Source organism: Silene latifolia, unplaced genomic scaffold, assembly GCF_048544455.1.
Source record: "Silene latifolia isolate original U9 population unplaced genomic scaffold, ASM4854445v1 scaffold_95, whole genome shotgun sequence".
Lineage (NCBI taxonomy): Eukaryota > Viridiplantae > Streptophyta > Magnoliopsida > Caryophyllales > Caryophyllaceae > Silene > Silene latifolia.
In genome coordinates this window covers 2,083,265-2,087,344 of record NW_027413826.1, presented here as the reverse complement: position 1 = coordinate 2,087,344, position 4,080 = coordinate 2,083,265, and the positions used below count along the sequence as shown (strand labels likewise).

The 4,080-nt window shown below is 39.7% G+C and overlaps 1 long non-coding RNA gene across 1 annotated transcript; it reads left to right on the top strand.

Moving 5' to 3' along the window:
- Positions 1–763: 763 nt before the first annotated feature.
- Positions 764–2,445, top strand: LOC141640614 (uncharacterized). The gene is made up of 2 exons (XR_012543080.1): positions 764–830; positions 2,255–2,445. It is a non-coding gene; the product is annotated as an uncharacterized LOC141640614 (long non-coding RNA).
- The last annotated feature ends 1,635 nt before the right edge of the window (positions 2,446–4,080 follow it).

The following is a 4,080-nucleotide window of genomic DNA, read 5'->3' as shown; positions in this document are numbered from 1 at the left end:
TGAGACGGTGTATACTGACCTCTAGGGATCATTTGGGATGCTAGCTAGTAAGTGGTATATTTAAGACGGTGTATGCTGACATGTATGGATTGTTTTGGGTGCTAATTGTTGTCTTTTATATTTGAGACGGTGTATACTGACATGTAGGGTTTGTTTTGGGGCGTTTGGGATGGATAAATGGTGCCTTTCGGACTGTTTTTAGGGCGTAAGAGTGATCGATGTTGGACGGTTTCCTGTGTATTTTTGGGACCGTTATAATGTGTTGAGTAGGCTGTTTCGTGGGGTGATGAGGGACTATTTTAGGACTGTTTTGAGGTCACTTTGTGCGGGTTTTTCGAGTTGTTCATGGACCGTGGTGGGGTTGTTTTGGGATGTTACATTGCAAGGTTTTGGGACTATTTTAACGTGATTGAGTGGGCTCATTTTAGAACAGTCAAGCATGGGTTTTAGTGGCTGAGATGGGTAGTTGTTTAGGTGGAGTGTTGGAGACAGTTGTGGCCTGGCTGTAGCTTAGCAGTGGCCTGGCCGTGGCCTAGGCAGTGGCCTAGCTAAGTCACGAGTTTGGGGCCATGTGTAGTTGGTGGTTAGGCCGAGTTTGAGGTTGTCATTATAACTTTTGAGCCGTGTCCATAAATTGTTTTGACGCTAGTTTGGTTTATTTAAAATATAATTAAATTAATTTCCGTCTCATATTTTATATAAAGATAATTCGTTAATATCGTCCTTTCACATAATTATTTTAGGTGGCTCATATGTGGTTGAAGATGAAGAGTAATTTTGGGTTTTAGAAGCTTTATCAAGTTTATTGCTTGTCTCTTTGCTAGCTTAAGGTAACTATTCCGAGTTACTCGACGAATTAATGTCACATTAGTAGTAAATGTGGTGCTTGTTGGTTGTTAAGTGTTTAGGTGATTGATAATGTTTTACTTTCATTTTTCACATGATAGAAATTGGAAATAGCATGAGAATAATATAGCGATAAAATTTGTAATTGGGGCCAAAGTAGACCAAGACTCTGAGCTGGGCCAGATTGACCGAACGAGTTTGGTCAAGCTAGGTTTAAACCAGCCAGCCTCGATTTGACCGATGACCCGTCGCGGGACTCGGGTCGAGAGTTTGTCTTTGAGGTGAGATTAGTTGTTATTGGAGGTTTTATGTTATGCCTTGATATTGGTAATTATCATTTCACATGTTGGTTGTTGGATGCTTTGGATGCCTTATGCTTAGTCTTGTTGCCTCTTTGCCATTTTAGCTTGTTCTCATGAATTATGAGATTAACGGTTAGCTGGAATTTGGATTATTATGGATATTGAGGATATTGTTGGATTGTCTGCTGAATAGACATTTATATAGCCTTTCTCATGATAGAATGTTAGCATTTATGTTGGTAAGTTGAACTCTTTGCCCTCTTATGGTTAAGTGGGTGTCCTATTTGTCTTGTGTGGTGTGGGCTAAAGTATTCAAGCTGGGACTAGCTGGGACTAGGTCTTAGGTGAGTATTTCGGCCTTCATCATAGATAGGTCTTTATAGTCTCTGACGAGTATATGTTCACTGCTTGATAGCCTTTGTGTTCCTGACTAGTGGATTTATATCCAAGTTGGGGCATGACCTCAGGTACTTATTTTGATAGTATGGGGTCAGCTTAAGTACTAGCCAACCCTTCGGTGGTGTCCTTAGGGTACTCACTTCACTTTGTTTTAAAAAAAGTTGTGGGTCTTGGGTGCGGTGGTGTGTATCCGCATGTCTAGGTCTCGCTTGTGATTTTAGGCTAGGGTTGTGTTGTCTCTTGGCCATGTTTTCTTAATAGTAACCGCTGAGCCAAGATACCGGTTCGATTACCTTCCCTACCTCGTGGTATAGACTCGAGTTACAAAGTGACTATTGACGGTGCTAAGAACTTATGCCTGTCTTTGATATATTGCCCTTTCTTGTATGGTGATTCTATGAATCATAGAAGGTGAGATGCAAGCCGGCTATGGTTGATAGAGTTTGGATTCCTGGATGTTATGTGATTCACATGATAGTGTAGTATGAGTCGGTCTAGTATTCGCATGCTAGGACTATGTATTGTTATATTGTTGTTCACATGATAAGCACGATTGTCTAGCATCTATATGCTAAGGCTATGTGTTATTCATATTCATATTCTTATGTTTACATGTTACATTAATTATGACATTTCGTGGCTGGGAGAACTCGGAGTTACTCCCCACTGACTGTGGCTTTCGTATTTGTATAAAATGCGAATGACAGGTAGGTGATGCATATATGGGGTACATGGACGAGCTAGCGAGCAAAGTAACCTTGGGACCTAGACTGGTTTTATTTCATTGTGACCCTTAAACCCTTTTTGTGTCACATACATTTTAGGGACATATGTCTCCCTCTTTTTCTTTGGTTTGTATCACTTTATTCTCGCAGCTTTAGCATAGTTATGTAAATTAGTCTGTTAGTATTTGCAGGTGTTGGCATCCTCCTTCTGGAGATGTTTGTGAATGGTTTAGAAAAGTTTTAAAAATGACAGGTTTTAATTAGTTGAACCAATTACAAACATATCCTGTCAGTTTTTCTGTAGAATTACGTGTTTACTTTTCCGCAATAAATGAGGGTGTCACATCCCCTAATTCCCCATTAACCCTAGTTAAGTAAACTACTCACTCATTATCAAGTTTAACATGCTAACAAAGTTGTCAATCATACTAGTAAGGCAAAACATGATGAATAAATGAAAATGATTAACAATAATTAAACAAGGTTAAGAGAGAATTATACCTATGAAGATGATTCCAAATAATAAAGCAAAGAATAATAGAAGTACTTGATGATTGATGGAAGGTTTTCAATCCTCCAAATAAACCCAAATAATCTTCTAATTACCCAAAATAAATGAAGAACAATAGAGAAATTAAGAAGAGATTAAGATGTGATTAATATTGATGAATTGTTTTACAACTAATTTGAGATGATTAAGATCTAATTAGGAAATGGTTACTAATTGATTACAACTTGATCATAATCTATGTAGTACAAAGGGGTATTTATACTAAAGATTAGGTACAAGGATTAGGATTACTAAGGGCTTAAATGACTATTAAGACCCTTAAGAAAAGTTGAGGAAATGCTCCTCTCCAAGGAAATAAGCATCTCCGTTTTGCTAGTCCTGTATGGATATGCACGTCCCGAGCGGCTTGAGTCTTGGCACGGTTGGTCCTGTCCTGTGATCCGAGCGGATCATGGAGGAGACGCTCGGATCCTTTGGCTTCAAGACGAGCGTCTTGTCTGGACGACGCTCGGATTGGTGGCAATCCGCTCGGATCCTGGGTCAGACAGCTTCTTTTCTCTTCGCTCCTCAACAATCCGCGGGGATCTTGTTGAGGATGCAAGGATCCTTTCATCATTGCCCAATCTACTTTATTATCTACATAGGCCATGTAGTATTGTCTTCTCCTTGATGCTTGGTCATTAGATGCGATCAATTTAGATCCATTTCGCCATGTAAGTGCAAGGTTAACTCTCCTTTCCTACCAAGGGGGACAAAACCTCAAAGAATATGCAAAATGGGGAACTAAAGATAGTAAATGACCCAATTATGTACTATAAAGCATAGGAACGAGGTAAATTTGGGGAATAAATGTGCTCAAATATGAGTCACATCAAACATCCACAAACCGAACCTTTGCTCGTCCCGAGTAAAGAGGTGACAAAAACTAGGACCCTTATTTAGACTAACCTACTAATATAACCGATGTGAGACAATTAGCGGGTCTCGCTCCGCCCATTCTATTCATAACAAGACAACCATGAGGTAGGATGCCTTCTTCCAAGGCAAGGTGGGGCTTGCCAAAATGGCGACACATCCAAGCATTAAAGCACACAAATCAAGTAATGGATGCATCTACAAAAATGAATAGCCCTTTTCCTCATCTAAGTGGCGGAAATTATCTACAAGGGAAGCAATCTAAGGGTACACACTCCTTCATAGATATGGTTTCTTCAAACTACTAGGCCTAGAAGGATACCAATAAATCACCTCCAAGTTGTGTCAAGCTATGGTACCTTTGTCCTCAATCGTTAAATGC